We start from the raw sequence: 20,837 nt of genomic DNA on the forward strand, positions 1-20,837 counted from the left end.
TGACAAGGGGCAACCTTGCCTGGTGCCACGTTGTACTACTATTGAGCCTACTGATGATTTATTTATAATTATGTTTGCTCTAGCACCCGTGTACAGATTCTGTATTAAATTAATATTATGTTGTGAAATCGCAAATTTTCTTAAAATAAAGAAAAGAGTGTCCCAACCCACCAAATCAAAAGCTTTCTCTGCGTCCAGTAAAAGAACTAAGGCCTGTATCCCCCGTGAGTCAAAGTAATCTAATGCCTCAACTAAAAAACGTGTGTTTGTAAATAATTGTCTACCTATGATAAACCCGTTCTGATCGGGATGGATCAACTCCGCTGTGAAATTATTAAAGCGAAGTGAAAGCAATTTGGTGGTTATTTTATAATCTGAGTTTAGTAGGGTAATTGGTCTATATGAGTTCGGATCTTTGGGTTCCTTCCCCTTTTTAAAAAAACTAATGACTGTACCTTCATGGAAGGATTCAAGGATTTGTCCTCCTTCAAGCATTGAGTTTAATAATAGTAGAAAAAAATCACTAAAGGAGCTAAAGAAACCTTTAAAGAATTCTGAAGGAAGGCCATCGGGGCCGCAGGCTTTACCTAATGGCAGATCTTTTACCACTGCTTCCAGTTCTGTTTTAACAAATGGTTTTTGCATATGTATCTGATCTTCCAGAGATAGACTTGGAATTTCATGACGCCCCAAAAAATCATAGAATTTTTGGTGATCGATAGTGTGATTTATAGTATAAATTCTATCGTAGTGTTGAAGCATAATAGAATTTATTTCGGCCTGAACGAATTTATCGATGTGAGTGACAGGATCTTTTAAGGAATTAATCATATTTGAAGCCGCCTGCTCTTTTATTTGCCAAGCTAGAAATTTTCCTGTAAAGTTACTCTCTTCGTATACTTTTTGTGACTGTTTTCGGAAGGCCTTTTCGCTGTGTTCGTAATAGTGCTACAGTGTTGACTTAATGTAAGACTTAATGTAAGATCCTGAATTTTTTGTAATAGAGAGTTCCTAGTGATTTTCACAGCGGACCATTCAGCCGCATCTTTGCTAATGACTATACCCCGTATAAAGGCCTTTAAAGAGTCCCAAATTATATGAAGAGGGGCTGTGCCTATATTTCGATCAATATATTCCGTGATCTCTAATTATAGCGCAGATACCCACTTCATATCCTGTAAGTAAATTTTATTAAACATCCATCTTTTCGCAGTTTGAATGTTCTCTTCATAGTCAAAATTAATCACCAGCATGGCATGGTCTGAAAAACCATTATGGTAGAATTTCTGCGAGAGAAATTTGAGCTGTCTAGAGGCCAAAAAAAATCTATACGGGATGAGGATTTAAACCTACCAGACCAGCAGGTAAACTCCTTTTTTCGAGGATTTATCAGGCGCCGTGGATCACACAATCCTAATATTAATATATAGTTTAACATAGTCCTATAAGATCTAGGTTTGGACTGTCTTTTGAAGGACGAAGTGGAGTCTAACTTAGAGTTCATAAGTATATTAAAATCACCACCCATAACGATGTCTCCACCCACCAATAACAGAGATTGAAACAGAGCTTCGTATATCTGGGGACTATCCTCTATAGGGGCGTAAAAGCAAACAAAAGTTATTGGATTACGATATTATTTAAATCTGCATGAACGCCAACACCAGAGACCTGAAGGATCGCTTTCTGTCTGAACAATCTCAATCTCTAAATTTTTATTCAAAAAGAGAGCAACTCCACGTTGTGAACCCATTGCGCATGAAAAACCCCGATACGAAGCCCAAGTTTTAAACATATTAAAATCCTCTTTTTTGGAAGCAGAAATATGGGTTTCCTGTAACATTACCACCGCAGGATTTTCAGTCCTAATCCAGGATTCTATTGCTCGCAATTTTCTACCGTTATTCAAGCCATTCACATTAAACGATATCAATTTCAACCCCTTATTGATCGGCATGATACATAATTAACTGCTAAAAATAATACAGAGATTCTAACCAAAACATATCTTATATCACCAAAGTACCTAAAAGGTGAATTTTTACAACCCCTTATTGATCGGCATGATACATAATTAACTGCTAAAAATAATACAGAGATTCTAACCAAAACATATCTTATATCACCAAAGTACCTAAAAGGTGAATTTTTACAAAAAATAGTTCTACTGCATACAACCTCAATTTTTTCGAATTTTTCCCCCATTGTGCCAACCCCACTCCCACTTTCACCTGTGGCCCTCTTCTTCCTGTGTTTCCCACGCTGGCCACTGGTGCTCTTCCCTTTTCTTAGAGGTGTCTTGGTATAACACCCCATTGACTCCCAGCACCCCTCCCGACCCCCCACCCACAGCCTCCACAAATCCATCCCATATCTTTAGCCAGGTGACATTTTACTAAGCAGCTCTTGTGCCTCTGCAACATCAGTTAATAAATTAAATTTGCCCTTTATCAGCACCCTAAGTTTAGACTGTTGTTAGATTGCGGCCTGAGCTCCTTTAGCCTTAAACAAATGAAGTAGTTTAACGAATTCTTTTCTGCGGCGAGCAGCGGCCGCAGACATGTCTCAGAAGGCTGATGAGGACAAGTCAGAAGGCTGATGGACGCTACGGAGGAGTTCCACGCCTCCACGTAGCCTGAGCACCTATCCCTGACTCCTCCCCCGCCTCACCTTGAGGTCAATGGCGTCTGCTGCTGCTTCGGCGTTCGGTGCTGTGCTTAGTGCTGAGTGTTTCGAAGCTGTTGAGGCCAATTAAGCCGGTACGTACTGGAGTTCCCTCGGAGACAGGCTTCTGGAGGTGACGCGAGCGGAGCGAGGTGAGCGGCACTTCAATTCATGGACACTGGCTTTGATGTGAGAAACAATGTGTCCGGATAGATTGCTCTCGGCTGCACGTTAACGCTGTGCTCGCTCCGAGTATCCCTTCGCTCGTTGCCTGTCATTGCTTCATTGCCTGTTACTTTGGATTGTTATTGCTACAGACATTGCCGCTGAAGCTGCACTCAATCTGGAAATCGGCCGTAGTGCGGGTCTGCAGTGCATTCTGTTCTCGCTTTGCCTGTATGGACTTCTGGGCAAGCGTTTTGAGGAGAGGGTGAGTGTGATCAGTGCACTTTAGTACGTTGTCAAGAGGCGAAGCAAGAGGACTGCTATGATTGCTGGGGGAAACAGAGAGAAACAAAGAGAAAAGAAACTGGGTTTGGATTTGGACTTTTGTTTCTCTCTATGTGTTCTCAGCGTTTGACTGTAACAGTGGGCTCTGTGCTACTCTGCAATTTTGGGCTGAGATGAAATGCGGTAGCTGTAATCACTCGACAATCAGTTGGTTCAGTGCCAATTGCTAATTGCCTGATACTGGCGTTTCTTCTTAATTAAGCACTGGAAATAATAGATACTGTCGCAGGTGGCTTCTTTAGGGGGAAACAAGACCTCTAAGCTTTAGAGGCATATAGTTGGCATAGCGTTGGAGGCATTGGCGCTAGGAAGCAGAAGACTCCATACAAAGAGAAAAGAAAAAAAACGGGGGGGAAAAAAGGACAAGAGCTGGGAAGTTAAAGCAATTTATATTTCCTATTAATCCACTGATATCTTTTCATTTTTAATTTGGGAAGTACGGAAAAGAAACGGAGCATAACAGGGCCGCTTTAATGGGCAAACTCACTGTGGTTCGAGCCAGAGCTAGAGCCCGTCGCCTCCAAGCAAAAGTAGAAGCAGCAGCAGCAGCGGCCGCCAGATTAGCAGCTGAAGAAGGCAAGGAGGACTCTTTCTTGACTTCCGAGGAGGAGACATTTGGGAACATTAGTACCTTACAAGTGCACCAAGAGACTTTGGACGGTAATCTACATTTAAGAAATATGACGACTATTAATAAGCCATTAAAACAGTTTCCTCTTTTTGATGCCAAACTCATTCATTAGCTGCTAATAATTCCGCTATAACTATTTCTGATCCAGACCCCGGCCCTGGTCCCGCCCCAGCCCTAGCAATTGCTGTTTCAGGCACAGAGCCCTTACAGTTTGACACTTTATCTATTAATGCTGATACATCATCGTCTCATCCTTCCAATCTAAGGGCAGCTCCCTTTCCAGCAGGGTTGGTAACCATTTTAATGCATAATACAGATAACCCAACAGGCTCAGCTGCCACCCATTCGATAATTTCCCCAACTGAAGGAGCTGAAGTACTAAGCCCAATCCTAGATATGGGTCCAGAAACCACTCAGACAGTTGGGTCACTGCAACTATCAGTCAAAGATATGCTAAATCTGATATTGGATGAGATACGGAAAGCTAAGCAATTTCAAAGGGCTGAATTGGTTGGGATCCAGAATCGCTTGGATAAAATTGAAGATCTTGTATCCACTTTTCCCCCTCGCCTTCAGGAAGCTGAAGCGAGGATTTCAGTCCTAGAGGATGAGATGTCTCAGGTTAAAAAGGACGGTCAAAATACCGCTAAATCTTCTAAGGCTTTAGAAGTCAAACTTGATGAACTTGAAAACTTCAATCTTCGATCAAACCTAAGAATAGTCGGGGTTGCCGAGAAAATTGAGGGGACTGATATGGTCAAATGGGTGTCCTCTTTTTTGCTACATGAAGTTATACCGGAGTTCAAAGGTGACCTGACGATTACCCGAGCACATCGGGTACCCGCCCAGCCTTTTCCCAATTCTGCCCTCCCTCGTACAATCCTGTTGAACTTTGCTGATATTCGAATAAAAGAGACCATACTATCAAGGGCCATTAGACAAGGCCAATTTGCTGCCAGCTAAATGCAGGATTTTCTAAGATGAAACTCTTCGTTGTGCGGCTGCTCATCACCCTCCTGGGGGAAGGAGTATTCTCGACGATGTTCGTGGTTGAGCGAGCGCATCGTTCCCTGGCTCCTAGACCGAAGCCGGCTCTGCCCCCTCGCCCGATAATAGCGAAGCTGCTCAACTACAGGTACAGGGACACGGCTCTCAGGCTTGCACGGACCAAAGCGGATCTACAATATGAGGGCTCGGCGATCTCAATATTCCCGGATTTCACAGCTCGAGTCCAGGAAGCTCGTAAGCAATTTGCTCCGCACAAAAAACGTCTCAGGGATCTGGGTCTAGATTACGCGATGCTGTACCCTGCCAAACTGCGAGTTAACAGACAGGGGCACTCGCACATCTTACCCTACGGAACTGCAGAAGGCGTTAAAGAGTTGGTTTAAGGAGCAGAGGAGCGGTGGTTCGAGCCAACAGACGGATAGTGACAAGAGCCCACTGGATGAGCAGGAGTGAAATTGTGGATGGCATCCAGAGGCGGCGGGTTCTGCGGCGGACACTGACCGTCGCTGCGGGCCCCTCCCGAGCTGGGAGATGAAGAGAACTGGACACTCAACGTCATGAACAGACTGGTCTCTTGCAGATAAGTGTAAGCTGGGCTTCAGGGGATTCACGCCTCCAGCACGGTAGTAGTTCGGTTATCCAGCAATATAGAGATATGCTACTGTACTCCCTCATTTTACTTATTCGTAACGGGGGTCTGCTCCAATTTCATGCCTGGGTGGGAGGGACAGCGTTTGCCTGGAGTGATGGTTAATGTAGTATATGTACTGTTCTGATTGCTTTACAGGTGGTGCGCGGCGGGGGGGGATAGGGGCTGGATTTCAGTAACGGAGGTTGTTGTGATGTTAAAACTGTCTGGCGACCTCGACCCCCGTATTGCTTTGTTGGAGTTGGAGTCAACTCATCGAATGGCATGATGGGAGGTTGGGTGGGTTGGGGACCGGCGAGGCCAAGTAGGGGTGGGTCTGCTGTGGGAGGGGGGTGGAGGTTTGGGGAATGTTGCTAACATGCTGTTGTATTTTTTGCCTGCTGACACCGCCTGCGCTTGCTTTGTCCTTCTTAGTGTTGTATGTAGGTTTGCCACATTTCTGCTTTCCATGCTACGCACTCAGTGGCCTGCTCCTGCTTGTTCATTTTACCCGAATCCCAGGTGGGCTCAATGCGTCTCATTGTATTTTATCCAGAGTCTGTTGCATGTCAATTTAAGGTATACATACCCTTATCCCAGAAATGGCTGAGTCTCTTGCACCTCCAACAGAAAACACTACTGTCTTTTTGAGAGCTTTGACATGGAATGTGAGGGGTCTCAATGACTTTCGGAAGTTGAGAAAGGTCTTAAGTTACCTACGTAGACAACACATTGATCTGGCACTCCTCCAGGAGACTCACCTCCCTCTCACTAGCAAAATGCTTTCGGCTAAGGGCCTTGCGGGTTGTAGCAGCAGTATTTACTACACACTACAGGGGGGGTGGTCACCTGGGTCAATCCACAATCTAAACTGAAATTGACGCACTCGAGGCGGACCCGGAGGGCCGCTATTTAATTGCTAGATGTGTAGGTAAGGGATATGATCTTCTTGTGGTGAATGTCTATGGCCCCAACTACGACGCCACAGACTTTTATACTGTGCTGGCCCAGCATTGTAGCACTCCCAGCTCTCTAGGTTGCTCTGGGGGGGTGATTTTAACTTGGTGTTTGATCCGGAGTTGGACAGGTCAGCGGGACCGCCCCGTCGGCAGCGGCCCTATCTATGCAGGCGAAACTCGTTAAATTAGATCTCCTAGATGTCTGGAGAAGCCGTCATCCCTTGAGAGGCGGGTACACACACTACTCTGCGTACCACGATATCCATACCAGAATCGACTATTGGCTGGCCTCCCAGGCGCTCGCCCACGGCATTAAGGGATGTTCCATACTACCGCGCACCCTCTCAGATCACTCTCCGCTGCTCCTAATCTTGGAGACCCTAATGAAGGGAATCCCTCCATTCACATGGCGCTTCCCTCCGTATTCATTGTTAGATGACGTATTCCGGGGAGAGTTGGCAGAGGAAATTGACAACTTCTTTGAGATCAACGTCGGGACTGTCGATAGTTTTCAGACAGTGTGGGAAGCATTCAAGGTATTCATCCGCGGGATTGCCGTGTCCAAGCACTCTAGTGTCCTGAAATCTATCAGGCGACGGTTGCAACAGCTTGAAGCCCAACTGTCCGACCTGGAATCACGGCAGCTGAACGAGCCTGATACAGACTTGGCTGCGCAAATTAAACTTCTAGTCACGGAATATAATGAGGAGGCAGACAGGGAGGTGCAGCATATGGGTAAATACGCCACTGCACGCACATATGGCGAGGGGGAGCGACCTGGCTCCCTCCTAGCTAGACTTATACGCAATGAGAGACGCCCGCTGGTTGTGGGCGAGCTGGTGTCGGAATCCGGGAAGGTTCTCACAGAAGAATCGGAGATACTTGCAGAATTCAGGGATTACTACTCTGGCCTTTACAAGTCCAAAACCTCCCGGGTTGAGGAGGAAATTGATGAATAATTGAGCTATATTAAAATGCCAAAAAGACAAAAGGAGTGGTGGAGGGTCCAAGGGGAAACTGTTTTTATAGACCAAATAGTACCTAGTCCCCCAACTTAACAATAAAACACACGAGAGGTACTAACAGTCTGAATTCAAAGAATCTACTGGAACCTAATAGTGTCCCACATTCATACTGAGACCACAAAGTTGATCCAGAAAAGTAACATTGTTATACCAGGAATAGTGAGAAAGAGAAGATACAGAGTCTGAAAAACTGGAAAAAGTACCCATCAGCCCACTCAAAAGTGGAATCTCGTCATCTGGGTTTGTTTGTATTAGAGAATGGTATCCTGTAGGCTCCTCCTCAGAGACAATCTGAGGCTGCCTAATTTCGGACCCAATGATCAAGCATACAACCAACAGATGACAGTGTGTGAGCGGAAGGGGCAAAAGTTGCAGTGCTCAAAAGAAGAAGAAGGAAGGAAAATGATCCATGTGATTTAAAAATACCTACTTTGATGTCATAAGAAACTTTATTAGGTCTGACCATCAATGTGGTATCATTAAAAGCAGTATAATGATAGCATGCAAGGAATTGCTATCCACCATGTGTGTTAATTGGTCAACATGTTTCAGCCTTAAACGGCTTTCGTCAGGACCTATGATGTGCTACTGCAACACTTACTTAATGTGATGTGATAAGTGATCTACACCCACTCTCCAATTTCTGAAAAAGAAAATTGGTGTATCTTCTCCTGTATATACAATGTGGGAAACAAAAACAAGACAGGATTAAAAGTATACACATCTGTCGCATGTATCTCCTGTCTCTGTGAAAGTTACATACTTGATTAAATAATTATCACTCACCCTGGTTGAAGGGAGAAAAAACCTCACCTGGCAACTGCTCAGGATAGAAGGAGGCCACGCACTAGAAATAAGCGCATAGATCTGAAGTTAACTCCAGAATCAGTCACAAAAATTAAAATTAAAAGCATTTCATTAGTGATACAATAAAGGCAATATGGCAGGCCTAGATTATGAATGTATGAGGATGCAAAAGCATCTAACTAGAAGCCCCGATTTGGCTTAACTGAGCTGCCTTGCATAGTGACTAAGGTAGCAGAGTAAACAGATGTCAGGAACCAAGGGCGCCATCTCCTCAGCTATAAAGTAATTAGTTCCCAGTATGAGATCTCTGAACCCTCTGTCTGAACGAAGCCACCTCAAAGTATGGTATCAAGCCGCGATCACTCACCTCTCCGTCGTTGCCTCGGGTTAGAAACTGAGCCGAGGGGGAGGTGGTGACGCAGAGTTTTACACGGGATTTTATCCGTGAATAGCGGACCTTAGAGAGAACTATCGAAAGGAAAGCTCTAATTGGCTCACTGAGTGTCAAAGGTCTGAACCAATGGCAGCCTTCCCTCAGTCCGACGACTCGGGGAAGGGCTGTCCACGGGAGTTTTTGTAATTGGTTCAGTGAGGACCAATAGGAACCGCTAACTACAGGGCCGCTGTTGTTATCAGCGCGTAGCGGACTTAAGAGTCCGTGAGTAGCGGACCTTGGTGGAAACTATCAAAAAAGACGCTGTGATTGGTTCACCCCGCATTAGTAGACTGAGCCAATAACAACTGTTCCTCAGTCCGCCGGAAGTGTGCCACCTCGTTTGATTCGTTATCTGTTTGCGAAAAACGGAGGCAGACAGTCCCCGATATAAACTAGTACTAGTGAAAGCAATGACACATGCTCATGCAGTTTCTGGAAGCTTATATCTATATATATTACTGCGCACATGTTTAAGTGTTAAACGGCACATATAGACTGTAGAGGCCTCGCGCAGTGAGAGCAAAAGGTCAGGTGTAAAGCTGCGATAATAGAGCAACCCGCGCCCGTCCTCAAAGTGTGGGTCGCCAGGTCAGTGTTGTGCTGAAAATAAATAACACAAAGGCATTGGTGTGGCACCAGATAAAACACAGCAGATCACACAGATGTAATGTGTGGTCAGATGGTATTCTAGATACATAGTGTTTCGCTAGACTTTTCACTAGGGTCTCTTAATATTAGGTGGCACATATGTTAATATCACAAGAGTCACTTAATTAACATTACAGACCACATTTCACATTTGATTGACTAGTCGTTTTTCAACTGGTGCCCCAACCAATGCACTGTGCGTTTGTTCACTTCTTCGATTACAGATCACTGGGCATAGTGCCCTCCAAGTTTTTTGCCGGATTCCTAATTAAGGTCCCACAATATGAATTAGCACAATCGTCTAAGTCTCTGCATTTACTAGAATACCATCTGACCACACATTACATCTGTGTGATCTGCTGTGTTTTATCTGGTGCCACACCAATGCCTTTGTGTTATTTATTTTCAGCACAACACTGACCTGGCGACCCACACTTTGAGGACGGGCTTTACACCTGACCTTTTGCTCTCACTGCGCGAGGCCTCTACAGTCTATATGTGCCGTTTAACACTTAAACATGTGCGCAGTAATATATATAGATATAAGCTTCCCGAAACTGCATGAGCATGTGTCATTGCTTTCACTAGTACTAGTTTACATCGGGGACTGTCTGCCTCCGTTTTTCGCAAACAGATAACGAATCAAACGAGGTGGCACACTTCCGGCGGACTGAGGAACAGTTGTTATTGGCTCAGTCTACTAATGCGGGGTGAACCAATCACAGCGTCTTTTTTGATAGTTTCCACCAAGGTCCGCTACTCACGGACTCTTAAGTCCGCTACGCGCTGATAACAACAGCGGCCCTGTAGTTAGCGGTTCCTATTGGTCCTCACTGAACCAATTACAAAAACCCCCGTGGACAGCCCTTCCCCGAGTCGTCGGACTGAGGGAAGGCTGCCATTGGTTCAGACCTTTGACACTCAGTGAGCCAATTAGAGCTTTCCTTTCGATAGTTCTCTCTAAGGTCCGCTATTCACGGATAAAATCCCGTGTAAAACTCTGCGTCACCACCTCCCCCTCGGCTCAGTTTCTAACCCGAGGCAACGACGGAGAGGTGAGTGATCGCGGCTTGATACCATACTTTGAGGTGGCTTCGTTCAGACAGAGGGTTCAGAGATCTCATACTGGGAACTAATTACTTTATAGCTGAGGAGATGGCGCCCTTGGTTCCTGACATCTGTTTACTCTGCTACCTTAGTCACTATGCAAGGCAGCTCAGTTAAGCCAAATCGGGGCTTCTATTTAGATGCTTTTGCATCCTCATACATTCATAATCTAGGCCTGCCATATTGCCTTTATTGTATCACTAATGAAATGCTTTTAATTTTAATTTTTGTGACTGATTCTGGAGTTAACTTCAGATCTATGCGCTTATTTCTAGTGCGTGGCCTCCTTCTATCCTGAGCAGTTGCCAGGTGAGGTTTTTTCTCCCTTCAACCAGGGTGAGTGATAATTATTTAATCAAGTATGTAACTTTCACAGAGACAGGAGATACATGCGACAGATGTGTATACTTTTAATCCTGTCTTGTTTTTGTTTCCCACATTGTATATACAGGAGAAGATACACCAATTTTCTTTTTCAGAAATTGGAGAGTGGGTGTAGATCACTTATCACATCACATTAAGTAAGTGTTGCAGTAGCACATCATAGGTCCTGACGAAAGCCGTTTAAGGCTGAAACATGTTGACCAATTAACACACATGGTGGATAGCAATTCCTTGCATGCTATCATTATACTGCTTTTAATGATACCACATTGATGGTCAGACCTAATAAAGTTTCTTATGACATCAAAGTAGGTATTTTTAAATCACATGGATCATTTTTCTTCCTTCTTCTTCTTTTGAGCACTGCAACTTTTGCCCCTTCCGCTCACACACTGTCATCTGTTGGTTGTATGCTTGATCATTGGGTCCGAAATTAGGCAGCCTCAGATTGTCTCTGAGGAGGAGCCTACAGGATACCATTCTCTAATACAAACAAACCCAGATGACGAGATTCCACTTTTGAGTGGGCTGATGGGTACTTTTTCCAGTTTTTCAGACTCTGTATTTTCTCTTTCTCACTATTCCTGGTATAACAATGTTACTTTTCTGGATCAACTTTGTGGTCTCAGTATGAATGTGGGACACTATTAGGTGCCAGTAGATTCTTTGAATTCAGACTGTTAGTACCTCTCGTGTGTTTTATTTCTATATTAAAATGCCCCTACTGTCCAACTCACAGAGAGAATTTCTCATGATGCCCATCCAGAAGGAAGAAATCGCTGAGGCGCTGGAGGGGATGAGGTCCGGAAGCGCCCCTGGCGCAGACGGGCTAACAGTGGGTTTTTATAAGGCTTTCAAAGATAAGCTGGTGCCGTTCCTGTCCACCCTCTTCGATGACATGTGTGGAGGGAAGTATGCCCGATTCTATGAGGGAGGCCCTGCTTATTACACTGTTGAAGCCTGGAAAGCCCCCCAACCAGTGTGGCTCTTACAGGCCACTATCCCTGGTCAACGTGGATGCCAAATTGTATGCTAAGGTCTTGGCCACACGCTTGGCTTTACTAGCGCCAGAATTGGTTACACCGGAACAGGCTGGATTTATTCCTATTAGGAACCTCACATATAACATCCGCACCGTACTAGGGGCCATGCAGCACGTGCGTCAGGAAAACAAAGCGCTGGCGGTTTTCCTTGACATGGAGAAGGCCTTCGACTCTGTGGAATGGCCCTTCATGCTGAGGGTGCTCCGAAAGTTAGGGCTGGGCGAACCCTTCTTACAGATGATTGGTGCGCTGTATTACAAACCTAAGGCCAGATTACGGATAGGTGACCGGGTCACAGACGCCTTTGACGTCAGTAGGGGCACCAGGCAGGGCTGCCCTCTTTCGCCCTTGCTGTACGCATTAGTTGCGGAACCGTTGGCTTGCGCGCTCCGTGAATACCACCAGAATGAAGGTATTAGCTTCCCGACATACAAAATTGGTATTTCCACATATGCAGACGACACTCTGTTGTATATCCGGGACCCGGAGACTAACCTCTCTCCAGTGCTGAGGGAGGTGGTTCGGTTCGGAGCACTTTCTGGACTGAGAGTGAATTGGAGTAAATCGGTTGCGTTCCCGTTAACACCTGTGACGTTACAATTTGACATGGAATTCCCGTTGCAGTGGACTGCGGAGCCGGTCAGGTACTTAGGGATCCAGCTCCATCCAGATCCAGACGTACTGGTGCGGGAAAATTATGGCGTCGCATTCACTAAGCTGGTTGAGGGTGTGGATAGGTGGTGCAGGCTTCCACTGTCCCTCCTAGGGCGAATCGCAATTGTGAAGATGGTCGTGCTGCCCAGATTCTTGTTTCTGTTCAATAACATCCCGGTGGTCCTCTCTAAGGCCTTCTTTAAAACCTTGACGCAGGCTCTTATTCGGCTTGCCTGGGGTGGTAAACAGCCCTGAGTTCGATGGAAGGTTCTTATGCTCCCATATGAGTTGGGAGGGCTGGGCGCTCCAGACATGGAGCGATACTACCGGGTTGCCCAAGCGGCTCATCTGCATACATGGATACACGGAGACCCAAATACTCCACACGTGATTCTGGAACGCTTGTTCACTGACCCATTGCCCCCTCCAGCTACGGTGTTCCAACCGGCTGACCGACGCATAGGCGTACTGGACTTGATTAAGACCACAAATCACGCATGGCACGCGCTGTTGAAGGAGCAGGGATGCGTACTGCTGTACTCCCCACTTGTGCCTATAGAATGGGCGCTGTGGCTTGCACCGCTGGGGGAAAAGGGGGTCACGCGAGCTCTGACCCGGTTGGGTGTTTTAACATTGGGTGATCTATTCAAGGACGGAGTGGTTAAATCCTGGGAGCAGGTCGCACCCACAGGAGTTGAGACGACGCTATTGCTGCGATTTCAGTTCCACAGAGTCCGAACTGCATTACTGGAACTTTTGGGCCCAGACCTGGCGGAGCCCCCGGAAATCCCGGAACTTAGGAACGTGATCAAAACATCTTCGTCACGCAAATTGATCACTCGTTTATTTGAATTAGGGGAGCAGCATGGGGAACAGCAACTCGAGAAAGCCAGACTTGCATGGCTGCGCGATCTGCAAATACAGATTGATGATGAAATGTGGAAGTACTGCTGTCAAAACACGAGGAAACTGTCTCTTAATGGAAGACACAGGCTGATACATTTTAAATATTTACAACGGGTATATTACACTCCAGAACGTCTACACAGATATGGGCTTAGACAGTCTACCGAGTGTGAGCGCTGTCGTGCTCCAGTGGCAGACTTCATGCATATGGCATGGAGTTGCCCCGGTATCAATAAATTTTGGGAGAAAGTTTTTTCGGAATTGAGCCTGATATTGGATACGGAACTTCCGGCTAACCCGTCTCTGGCGTTGCTGGGTTACTCCAAGACACTCCCGGTGGCATTACTTCGCCTGGCGAATATGGGTCTGCTGATGGCCAAACGAGTTGTCGCCATGTGTTGGATGAGAGGTCCGCTGCCGACTAAACGTAGATGGGCCAGGGACATGCTTTACTGCTGTACACAATCACAAACTTATAGTGAGCTCCTTCCGCCTGCGAGTAGGCCTAAACATTTTTGGGGTCTGTACCAGACATATCTGAACACCAGGGACAGTGCGGAGGCGGGACACGGTGGGTCCGATAACAGTCCGAGAATACTGGAAGAGGTAGCTGGCCCTATTGACTAGGCACTCATCAAAAGGGAATTTTCCTTGGGGAAGGGGAGGTACCTGGATGCATTCACACTAGGTGCAACAGGAGGTCAGAGAGCTGTGTGCCTTTCAACATACCACTACACCTGAGGGTATATCGCGGTAGAGGGTTGCCTGGGTGGTCTTGACATAATGGTGGGACGGGGCGGGGGGGTCCAGGGTGTGGGAGCTTCCAACACAATAGCTGAGGGACGGAGACACTGTCTATTCTCCTGGATGAGTGGGGCGAGCTAGCGGGCAGTTTGTATATTTTTTTGGGGGGGGGCTGTTGGGGATAGTTCACATATTGTTCAGCGGAAAGGGATTGTAATGGTCTACTACATTGCAGAACAGCCACAACAGTGTTCTATGATGGAGTGACTACATTTCTCCTTGTGGGGCAGGACTGGGAGAGGGGCACCGAAATACCTTGAAAACTGGAAAAGACTGCATTTTATTGTACTGCACGCCGCCGGACCTCCGGGTTGTCGGCTAAGTGGCTGTGTTCGATCCATGCAGGTAACGCGTCCTAATTGTCTTTGTCTTGCTGCCGGCCCCCTGGGTTGTAGGCTGTTGGCTGTGTGTGATGCACGATACCTGAATAAAGGTTTTTGAAACTTTAAAAAAATAATAATAATAAATAAAGTAAATCTTGTCCTGCGCCAACTACTGTGCTCCCTCAGTGGTGAACACGAGCCATCTGCAGTTACCATGGTTTTATTCCTCCATTGAACACTGGTCCTGTTTCTTCTCTGTATTGCCAGCTGTGCCACTCTCTCTCCACACAAGGTGGCCTCTGCGATGGCACCAACTATTGTAGCTGCTGTGCAAGCAACTGTAACGGTTATTTTTGCTACAAAGCAGTAGGTTTCCAGACCTGCAACAGACAAGCTACGGCTGGAATCCCTGAGCACTGCTAGTGGCTTTGTTGCTATAGATGGGAGGACTGGGAGGCACTGGCATGATGGACCTGAAAAACCCAAAGCTTGGTGCTTCTTTTTTCTTTCCTGTTTGTGATTCGCTGCAGAGGAACCCAGGCTGAGCTGTGAGCTCTTCATAGTCCTTGCACAGGAGAGCATAGGGATCTAGCGCCCTCCACACTCAGTCTCACAGTAATGAGCAAACCTGCCTAAGCACACTTAGGGGTGAACTTAACTATGTACTGGGGAAATGCACTTCAGATGCAAAACATCACTACCATGGGTTTCCCAGTAGGAAGGGAGAAATGACAGACTGATAAATGTACGCAAGCAGTAAAAGATGCAGTCATCCTAGAGTGTGGAATGTCAATTGCGTTTTCAGATGTTGCACCGCGATCTGGCCCACTCAAAAAAGCTCCCCAGAGCCTTCTGCTGCCATTCCCAGCATGGGGTTGTGCTGCACAGGGACCAGCTGCGACCTCCCTCTCAAGTTACCTAAGGAAGAAACTTACTAGCCCCATTCCCTGGTGTCCCTCACCCATCCCTACCACAATACTGGAAGACACACCCAGCACTGTGCCCGTCACAAATATGGAAGCCAGGTGTAAGGACAGGGGGCAGGGCTTGGACAGACTTTAGGTTGGCAGATGTAAACTCACCTGGAAAAACGAGCAATACATCAGGTGTTTGGGAGGTGGGGGGAGGAGACAATGGGAGTGTCAATAATTACAACATGCCTTTATTGTAGAGGATGGTGGCTCATGGCCTGGCATCGCTGAGGCCTTCTGCTCCAAATCCAGCCACGTCCACTTGTATCACCCCATTTGCCCCTCCGCGAAACATAAGCTCTACACAATTCTTTGGATTAGGGGTCGTAAACCATGGGTGTATTTTATTGCAAATATTATTGAAAGAAAATATACAGCATTTGCATACACAGTAACCCTTCGTATTTACTGCTTTATTTACACAAAGTGATGCATACTTAATCTTAAGACACTGGACATCACCTTCCTGCAACTATCTTGACATGTTCCTGCATATCCCAATTTATGCCGTGAGTGAAATCATGATTGGCTCCTGTGATATCGCCCCGGTCCAGGCCCAGCCTCTCTGCCCAACGACCTGTGGTGGGTCCCTCCTTAGGGGAGGAACCCACTTACCCACATCACAGCCGGATTGACCCCCCAATCATGACGTCACCCGCCAGCATAGTTCACCCCTTGGGTAATATCGTGTCCAAAGCAGTCTTCAGTTGGGCCAGCTGCAATACCCCTCAGCTGTAAAATTGCAGGCAGTAACCTGCTTGCCATGCTCTGGTTGCGTAATCAACTGCAAGAGATGCCTCCTTAGCGCGCCGGACATAGGAATGGCCTAGGACTCGAGCACCTGTAATCCCGGTCATCTCTGCGTTGACAGGTGCTGCCGAGACTTCCAGCCGCTTGCTCAACTTGCCAGTCCAACAGCCATGACAGGTAGGATAGGAGAGGGGGGAAATCAGAAAATTGTCACCTCTGTTATAACATATGAAGCCTCACATAGCGCTTGTAGCAATCTGAAGACCACCTGCCAATCCTCTGCACCAGAAGATCAATTGCCGCTGCTGCTGTGGCCACCCCAATCCTAAAGGATTGAGACCCAAATTCTGAGGGGTCATAGCCCACCACCCACAGGGCTTTATAAGAATTCTGCAAAATTGGTACCTGGTTAGAGAGGTCTGGTTATCCTAGCCCAGAAAGGGCTTCCCCCAAAACCCTGAGAGCGGCCAGCCAAGAACACCTCCAGACTTTCAACTGGGCAGCATGTGTTACCTGGGGCCTTCTGCAGCAAGATGTGGTCGTCCATCCCTGCTTGATCAGTCTTGGACCTGGGGATATTAATCGCCAAGGACCCGTACCCATCCAACTAGTGGACGTCCGCAAGTTGCAACGCCCTGCCAATGTCCTTCTTGTTGCTGGCTACCAACTCGCCTACCTGAAAAGCATAATAGAGTGCGAAGGTAAACACTGTCTTAAATAGAATGACCTCCCCCAGTGGCCCCAGAGTCTGCACTAATTTGCCTCCATCAATGGGTCACATCGTATCTGGCTTTGAGCCTTCCAGGCGCTCCCATCCCCTCAAGGCCAGGAAGTACCTGGTTGCATTGGTGCACCCCAGCATTTTTGCACAAAAAAAGGAAATTGCAGCTATGTGGCGCCAGCCACCGAGCACTCCACGAAGAGCCCCTAGGAATCCCAAAACTGACATCGAGGTAAACAAGGACCCGGACCCAGACCCCGCCTGCCCCAAGAAGTTGCAGTAAGCGCATAATGCCCCTTCGTAAGCCTGCCTGGTCCTGGGAGCTAAGCGGGCTGCTACGAGGTTTTCTTAGCTGGGGCACCAATCTGCCACAGATGGTCCATGAAGGACATAGGTGAAACCGCTGTTCCAGGGTGATGGAACCTGAAAGCCTGCATCTTTAAACTAGACAATACGTCAGCTGCATTGTTAAAGATGCCTGGCACATTCTTGTCTCTAAACTGCAAATTCAGTTTCAGACATGACAACACAATCTCCTTTAGAAGCATCTTGCACTTGCAGATTGCCGATTTATGCTCTCAACCAGTTATATTAGACCAGAACATGACTGGTTGCGTAATCTATCCAGCCAAATAGTGCTACCAAAGTAGGTAACAACTCAAGGGAGTCTATATTGCTAACCAGCCCAGATTGCACCCGCTTCCGGGGCCACCACTGCGCACACACCTCAATTCTTGCCGCATCAGTGAACAGACCTAGCTCCTCACTGCTTATGGTTCTCCCAGGCCACACCACTGACCCATTTAAGTCCTGTAGAAGTGATATCCTGCCTGACATGATAATGCTTGGCCATTAGGCCAGACTTGACCTGGGCGATGGACCAAGAAACAGGGCAGCCACTGGGAGTGATCTGGAGGGCAAAGTTCAGCTGCCCAACCAAGATCTGCAGCTGATGCAAGGTGACCGTAGCTCCCCGACATGCCTGCAAGGCTTAGGAGAAAGCGTTGACTTCCACTGGAAGCCTGAAGACCCCAGCCACTGAATCCAACTCTTTTCCCAGAAACTCAATAGTGGTGGTAGGGCCCCAATGTCGAAGCCTGAAGACCCCAGCCACTGAATCCAACTCTTTTCCCAGAAACTCAATAGTGGTGGAAGGGCCCCAATGTCTTGCCCAGCGCCAAAGGCAATCCCTAACTCATGCATCAGTTCCTGGCAAATACACTCTGCCACACATGTGCTGGAAGACCCATTCCAGGAAAGTGCTGAATTTCTCAGAGCAGCCCATGGGCATACACTTGTCAAAATAGAAGGCACCCTCTAATTGAAAACCAAGCAGGGGGAAATCCTGTGGCTGCACGTGCAGCAAGCGGATTCAATGTCCGATTTAGCTAGCTATGTCCCAGGTCTTGCAGCATCTGAATCGCCTGATCGAGAGGCGTACTTGACCGAGCATAGAGTCCTATCAATATCCTCATTTACTGACTGCTGTCAGGCTATGGTTAAGTTTATACTCCCCAGGCTCTCTCTTAACAACCGCCCTAAGAAGGGAGCACTCAAAACCATTCAAGGAGATTGCTTCGAATGGGCCTGCCACGATCAAACTCCTTCAGGGCTTTTGCCCTGGCCACATCTGGGTTAGCCCTGAGCAACTGCTGATTTTTACAGTAGAGGGAACCCACATATCCCACTGCAGGGATCCTAAAACCATCCTTGAAACCCGCAAACAGTATCTGCGCTGTCACTTTATTGTTGTACAAATTGAGACATGCAACCATTGCCGACAAAGCTAACCCGTGAGGAAGCTTTCTCTAAGATGATCAATCCTGCTTCTTGACACCGGTTCCTGGATTTTTTTTTTAAACTCTTGAATTTGCAGTGCCAAGATAAACCACAGAAGGAGCAGCAGTGCTTAAACCCAGCTGCTCCCTGGTCTGGTACAGGACGTCGATTGAAATCCCAGCAGGCCCCATTCCCTCCCCCCTCCTGCCGGATTGCTAGCGGACTCTGTGCCCACATGAAAAGACTGACTGGTGGTAGTATCTTCCTGGGAATGCTTCATGTGACAGCCATGTGATCAACTCAATCTGATCCCATGTCAATGCCAGGTTAGATGCCTTAGCCCTCCTAAACTCCTTATCATACTCCTTCCAGCACACCCAAACATACTCATCATGAGCACGCACAATCGTATTCTGGTAACAAGCAAGTTGGGCACCCAAATTACCAACACGCTCCGCCCATATGGCCTGATAAAGCAAAAAACTTCTAATCCAATTTCCCAAAGTCTCCTCAAACTTAGTCTTGTGCAGCCAGCGATTACAGTCCAGGAATGTGAACACTGCCTCTTCCCAGTCTGATCTGTCTTCCAATAAATCAGATATCCACATAGGCCCCCTTCCAAAAAAAAATCTTGACCTCCATTGAAACGTGCCTGCCTAACTGCTCACGCTCGGACCGCACTTCACCCTAACCGACGGGCAGTAAAAGAGCCCCTGTACCCGGATGAACAGTTTCCTGGGAAGATAGTCACCGTCGCTGCAGATCTACCAGGCATGTTGCCTCCCAATGCAGAGCCCACCGCCGACAACACCTGGCCTGCCGCCTGTAGGGCCCCACCTCCAAGTCCAGCCATGGCACCCATTGTGTCCCCTTGAGTCTCTACAGAAGGAGCCGCAGCAGCCTCTGCCCTACCACTGCTCCCTCCACAAACGCGGCAGACACTTGGGTAACCTGAACCCGAACACCCAAGTGAGCTACTAAGCGCCTGGCCTTTTCTAGGTCATCAACCATGCAGAACACCACTGGCCAACTAGGTAGGACTACCAATCAGAAGCACCCCATGGACCCCGCTATCCTGTCCTGAGTCGCCTGCGGGCCCAGACACCTTAATGCCACAATAACACCGCCCACAATCTTGGCCACAAACCGAGCCTCCTAGCTATTCGAAGTGTAGTTGGGCAGTCGCCCAATGTTCAAGAACTAGCACAAACTAGGTGAAAACCACAGAAGATTAGTGACAAAAACAGCCCTAAAAGTTCCCTAACACAAATCAGTGCACTAGATGCTGAAAAAATGCCCCCTCACTCAGAGCTCCAACATGCAACAGGCAATTCGCCCCTCCAACCTGTCCTCCCAAAAATGCTGCTCCTTGCGAGTGCCAGCAGGCTACCCACAGAACACAGGCTGCCCTCTGTCCAGCAGTGCCCCCACACACTGCCCCCCCTCACCTGTAGCAACAGCGGCCCAAAGCCAGAGCTGCCACAGAGCGAAAAACGCCTGGGTCTGGTGAGCTAGGACTGGAGACGGATGTGATGTCTTAGTCATCAAATACAGAGCAAAGTGCAGAGCGAAAGCGCCGATTGGGAACGAAAAGATCCTCCTCGCAGTCAGATTGGACGCGTGTGCCAGAAGCATATCCCATGCCTTCAGCCCCATCCACAGCCAATCGCCACCCTCAATATTAAGGGGCACTTCCGACCCCTCTCCTGTGGTATCTGCCGGCCCGGCTAAATCGCAATAGAACTCTATGTGACTCACCCCTGATGCCCCAGTCAAATGCTCAGCTGTTGTAAAGAGGCTACACTATGAATCCTTGACTGCTAACACTGAATGCCTGCAGTGTAGGCTGTTCCAAATTGCGAATGACACTTCCAAATGGGCAGTAGCTGTGTTGAGCTTTGGAAGAGAGACACAGGGCGAGGTCAGCAGGAGAGACCAACAGGAATAGTTCTTTGTTCCAAAATCCTAATATAAATGTCCATTTCCTTTGCAGCATGGTTCAGTCACCAAGATGGCGGGTAGTGGGCTGTACGAGGATTCCCATTGTAGAGCACTTCGGGCCGGATTATAATGTTTGTG

At 47.5% G+C, this 20,837-nt stretch overlaps 1 protein-coding gene across 2 annotated transcripts in view; it reads left to right on the forward strand.

Moving 5' to 3' along the window:
* Positions 1-20,837, forward strand: part of INTS8 (integrator complex subunit 8) — a 552,137-nt gene that overhangs the window by 530,839 nt on the left and 461 nt on the right. The gene's annotated exons all lie outside the window — the stretch shown is intronic.

This window comes from Lissotriton helveticus, chromosome 4_1 (genome assembly GCF_964261635.1).
Source record: "Lissotriton helveticus chromosome 4_1, aLisHel1.1, whole genome shotgun sequence".
NCBI lineage: Eukaryota > Metazoa > Chordata > Amphibia > Caudata > Salamandridae > Lissotriton > Lissotriton helveticus.